Below are 6075 nucleotides of genomic sequence, written 5' to 3'. Positions count from 1 at the left end.
TGTGGCATGTACATACTGTCCCAACACTGTTAGTCATAAAGCAGAGCCTTTGTTTGCATTTGCCTTCAGTGAGTGGGAGAGACACACTACAGCAATAGCCCAGTAAATATGGAATACCATCCAAGTTAATGATCCGTGCTTCAGAGAGCAATAAAGCAGGGCGGAGGATGAAGAGGCAGGGAGGGGAGGGGCTGGCATCAGTCAGCAACAGGCAGACAGCACAGCCATTTGCAACTGGTGCTACTGGGGGTGGAGGAACAAAGGTATGGGCTGTGTTAAGAGGGCTGGTTTGGGAATGGTCAGACAGCCTGGCCCCAACAACTGCTCCTACTCCTAGGAGGAGAGGGCAAGGGAGGAGCAGCTGTGAAAACCAAGAGAGGACTACAATAAAGAGGACTAGCCCACAAGCTCATCTGTTCATTAAGGAAGAGTCCAGAATAAAGACCCATCCAAGAACTGGGGTGTAGCTCAGTGGGCAGAGTGTCTACACAGCCTGCACACAGCCTTGGGTTTGATGCCCAGTACCAAATAAAATAGTCAGTGCAGCCTGTAATCCCAGTGTGTGAAATGTGGAGACAGGAGGATTAGGAAGTTTAAGGTCATCTCCGACAACATGGTGAGTTCACAGCTAGGCTCCGCTACTGAGATACTGTCATAGAAGACAGGAAAGGGAGAAAAAGGAGGGAGAAAGGAGGGAAGGAGAAAGGGGGTATGGAAGAAAAAGGAAGAAAAGAACAGATAAAGAAATGGGTACCCCTGTCTGATGTTCCTTCCATCCTCCAGCCCACTGCCAGAGATTTCCAATGGCCAGTCCTCACCCAGGAGGCAGGGAGCCTGTAACAGCAGCCACTAAGCCATCCTCTGTAGCCAGAGCAGAGTGGGACATAGAGAAGGCCAGAGGAATAGTGCAGGCAGCTGCTATTGCAGATAGCTTAGTCAGGGAGGACCCTGATGGATAAAGGGGATCCTTAGACAGAGGTCTGAGATGTCACCTTTATTTGCTTGACCCCACCATCATCTGTTTGTTGAATCTCCCTGAAGGAAAAAGGAAGTAGAATGATGTTTCTTCAAGGCCCAGCTGTGATGGGGATGGGACCAGATACATGGTCTGGCTTTGCAGGCACTGTGGCTGCCAAACCCTGAATGGTCTAGGTCAGCAGAAGTCATTATTCTGGAGGGGTAGAGGTGCTACCCCTCCCCCAAAGCTATAAGCCACTGAGAGAAATAAGCAGGGCTCAGGAACCTGGTTCCTTCTCCGCTTACTTGGCACAGTTTTAATGAGTGAACATCCCCTGTTCAGATGTCACAGTGCCTCCCCCCACCCCCAGAAAAGAAGGCCCTCCGGCTGTGTGTCACTGGGAGACTCACTGGCCATACCTCATCTCCTTTTCATGTGAACACTGGGGCCCTTGCCATGCCCTCCACCTCCCAAAGCCATGTGATCTTCCACAGGTAAAGAGCTACCATCTCAAACTCTGTTTGTGTTAATGAGCTATACAATTTTACTTAGCCTTAGAGGTTGGCTCACAGAGTTGGGGACACACACACACACACACACACACACGCTTCTAACCCATGCAGAGCCAAATCAAGTCTCTCCAGAGTCTCAGACTAAAACAGGGTCCCAGAGCTTTCTACCCAACAGACACCTATAGACCCACATGATACCTAAGCGTTCCTTGGTGATGGTCCTTCACCTTGTCACCCCTGCCTCTGAGTCAGAAATCAGATGCACACAGTGATCTAGTTTGCTATTGCTGTGGGTGTAGATTCCCAGTTCCCTACAACGACCTACAAGCTACATGCCACATGGAAGTCAGCTCCACCATGCGTCCCTCCCCCTTTGTCTCACTGGTTCCAGAGCCATTCCTTCTCCCTCCTGTGCAAACACACTATACCCATCCCTCTATGCTTTGTTCCGTCTCTGTAGCCCTAGACTAACTCCCCTCCAGCTCTCACCTCATATGTCGGCTTATTCTCATTCTTCATGTAGTCTTCTCTTTCAAAGTTATCTTCCTTTAGTACTCTGTCTCCCCATTCTCTCAGCTAGTCAGGAGATAGCCCAGACTCTTTTGGACACAATTATTTTGTTGGTGGATTGATGGTGATGGCAGTGGTGGTGGTGGGAGTAATGGTAATGATGGTGGTACTGCTCGTGATGGCAGTGGCAGTGGTGGTGGTGATGGAGGTGGTACTGGTGGTGGTGGCAGTGATGATGACAGTGGTAGTGGTGATGGTATTGGTGGTGATAGCGGTGATGGTGGTGGTGGTGGCAGCAGTGGTGGTGGTGGTGATGACTGTGGTACCAGCGGTGATGGCAGTAGCAGTGATGGTGGTGGCTGTGATGGTAATGTTGATGATAGTGATGGTGTTGGTGGTAGTGGTGGGTGTGTACAGATCTATGTTCCCCACTGAGACTCACACACCAGGATGAAGCCAGGCTGTACATGTGCAGTTGTTGTATGAGTGGAGAGACATGGAGAAATTTTTATTCCTGCCAGACAAAGCACTGTCAGACCACAGAGTCCAGCTGTGGGTTTATTGTGATCACTCCCGGGGAGCACGGTGATTCTTGAGCAGCTGCATCACCGGAAAGTCCCACCGAGAAGAGAAGTCCCACTTGCATCAGCTCTTTACCTCTTATATAGAGTCTCAGGGAAGAGAGGAGACTCAAGACAGCACTAGAAAGGCCTCCTGCACCAGGGCACAGGAGGGTATCTGGACTTCAGGAGCCCAGAGCATCCTTCCCTCCTTCACAAGGGAATGTTAACAGGCCTGATCTAGTGTGCAGCTCATCACAGCTGCTCTGCTTCAAGATAGCAATAGTCACGTCAAGCAAGGAGAAAATAGCTACTACAGCAGTAATGGATTAACTTTAGCCAAGGAGCAGTTTGTCATGAGCCCGTGGCTGCTGGGAGGCCACCTTGAAGACCTTGGAATGCCCTGCCTGATAACAGTGTCTTTCTTTACCTGGAGTCTTGGACACACCTGACATACTATGCTTATAATGTGATTTATGGAGGGCAATGGGCCTAGTGGCATCAACTTGACCCCTGAAGAAACTGGAGACTGAGGTCAGCCACACAGGCAATCAACCATCTCCACGTGGCTGAGCCCCAGTAAGATCTCTGGACTTCAGCACTGGGGTGAGTTTCTGAATTAGCAGTGTTGCATGCTTGTTGATACATCACAGATGGGGGAGGGTCACAGATGGGGAAGGATCACAGATGGGGGAGGGTCACAGGTGGGAGAGGGTTACAGGTGGGGGAGGATCACAGATGGAGAGGGTTACAGGTGGGGGAGGGTCACAGGTGGGGGAGGGTCACAGGTGGGGGAGGGTTACAGGTGGGGGAGGATCACAGATGGGGAGGGTCACAGGTGGGGGATGGTCACAGATGGGGAGGGACACAGAGGACCCTCTTTTGTGGGCCTCTTTCCTCTGCTAGTTTCCATGACACAAGCCATCACTGTTAGAGCAATGGTTTTGCAGAGCCCTGTGAGTCTTTATTGAGATTGAAGGTGGTTTTGGGGAGCCCCCGAACTTCTCAGTTGGTATCAGAAAGGAAGCATTTCCCAGCGACCCGTGGTCTCTTCAGCCCTATCCCCTTCTATGAGCACGCGCTACACAGTAAGTCTTCCCGAGGTGTTTGTCGGTAGAGCACATCTTTTGCTAGGATGCTGACCTCTGGGACACAGATCTCCCCCACCCCTGCAGCAGCAGCATCCACTTCCAAGTGAGCACTGTACCCTTCAGGCCTCTTGATTTGTGTTGGCTGCCTTATTTTGAGGATCCTGTCCTTGCCCAGCACCTTCCTAACTCTTTATCATCTTTCCAGGGCCAGCTCAAACATCACCTTCCATTGGGGTTAAAAAAAAAAATTCACAGGCCCTACCTCTCCACCTCTGAATTCTGGGACAGACTATGCTGATCCCAGTGGTGACTCATGTCATCGGGGCTGTGAGTGAAAATGGCTTCGCTTTAGCACCTCCCCTAGAGGTGGACCGCCTTCGAAACAGGTCTTCCACCTCACTGGAGCATTTTGGAAAGCAAGACCTTACATTTTGTCTCATGTGTCTTCATAATAGATGCTCAATAAATGTCTCATCACCAAACAGATGGACCTTTCCATGAGGTGAAGTAAAAAGAGGGCTGAGACACTCAAGGCTGAGGTTGCTTCACATTGCTGGCTGCAAAACTCAGTACCGTTTTCAGAAGCCAGATTCCATTAACTCATTCTGACCCCAAGAAAGGAAGTTGGGGACAAAGCTCTCGGAAAGCCCCCTCTCACACAGCTGCTCTATAGCTGAAGTGAAAGCTCTGAGCATGGTGAAGCCCGTCCACATTGGTTTGGAATAATGCTCTCCTGTGTGGCTGTGGGCAGTAGGACAGGCTGTCCTGGCCTCCACGGTAGACCATCTCAAAGATAGCCTAATAGGATATCGGATCCCAATGTTTACACCCTTTCCTAGGCTCTCTTTCTGGTATTCAGACACATACTAATTATGAACAAGACAAAGCAAACCAAACCAAACCAAAACAACAAAAACAAACAATCAAAACCAAAAGACATGACAATGTAACAAGAGCTCCCTTCTGAGATTACTTTGAAAGACTGAGTCTTCTGTCTGGCTGGTGGCCTTTCTCCCTCACTTTTCTCTGTGTGACAAAGAGCTGAGGGAGAACCCTGTCCACCCCACCAGCCGTCTCGGAGCTGAAGCCCGACAGCTGGCAAAGACTCAAATCTCACTAAAAGTTGACTTGGTTGGAAGTGAATCCTTCCTTCATCAAACCTTCAGACAAAACCTCAGCCCTGGCCAATGTCCTAACTGCCTCTGTGTGTGTGTCCCAAAGCAGGAAGCAAGCCAATCCATTGCCATAGAACTCCGTCTCCTGAGCAAAACAGCTGTCACCCTCATTAGATCAGCTATGCCTAATTTCAAGAATCCATCATGACTAGCTAGCTAGGCTTGTTGAGGGTTGATAGTTTCTCAGAGAAGTTGGGAGGGAGGTCATTGGTTCCTTACCTGAGATTCCAGCCGAAACTCCCAGACAGTTGTACGCAATTCTGTCCTCACTCTCCCTGGCCTTCAGGAGGTGCTGGTGTATATAGGCTGGAGACATAATTGAGAGGATTTCTATGTGGCTGTGAGGAGGTCATGCTAAGTGAAGACTTTCTTGCGTGGCTGCTTTGGGGTACTCCCCCCTTTTTCAGGCAGCCCCTTATCCATGACCTGTAACTAGGCCCAATAAACTTTTTTGTTCCCCAGAGGGGAAGAATATGATGAGGACTAGATTAGATCATCCGGCATAGCACCCGGAGCGCTACGTCTCAGGAAGACATTATTATATATAACATCATACAAATATCGACAGTATTTACTCAGCTAAACCATCATGGCTTAAGTTCTTACCTGCATTAGCAGGTCCCATCGATTGCACACAACCCGCACGATCCAGCTCTCCCACAGGCCGGTAAAAGGTAGGTTATGGAGTAGAGAGCAAAGGTCTGAGCATACCTCCTCAGCCGAGAAGGGTAAGGCCTAGTCCCACACTCCAAAGACCCTTGTCTCTGCCCTCAACCGAGCACCCTTGATTTTTGGCTAAGGAAAAAGTTGCTCACCTGAGTCTAATCAAAGCACTATTTGCAAACACATTTACGAACAGTCAGGATCCATTCCCCTGATTGTTAAGGGGAATTCAATACTAAATCATTACAATTAAGTCCCATTATGGACAGTCAGAATATAAAACAGCCCTTGGCAGAGATGTACCAATGCAGCCAAAAGACAATTGCCCCGCCCACCTGCCATGAAGGTTATTGGGCTGGGAGGGCTCCCCACTTTCGACTGAGCCACAGGGCGACCCTAATCAATAATCAAAACGAAGGTCTGTGGGGGAGATAATCACTGGCCTGGGACACGCTCAGCTGCAAGTTTATTCTGGAGTCGAGACAACTTCTGTCCCTGTCACTGTAGTAGCCGTGCGTTGTGGCAAACGTCGCGACAGCATGTCTTTCGGCACATGGGCCTCTGTGGGTGTTGCATAAGTTTTTCACGGGTTAGACACAAACATCT

This window comes from Meriones unguiculatus, chromosome 7 (assembly GCF_030254825.1).
Source record: "Meriones unguiculatus strain TT.TT164.6M chromosome 7, Bangor_MerUng_6.1, whole genome shotgun sequence".
NCBI lineage: Eukaryota > Metazoa > Chordata > Mammalia > Rodentia > Muridae > Meriones > Meriones unguiculatus.
Note: the sequence above shows the minus strand (reverse complement) of the source record.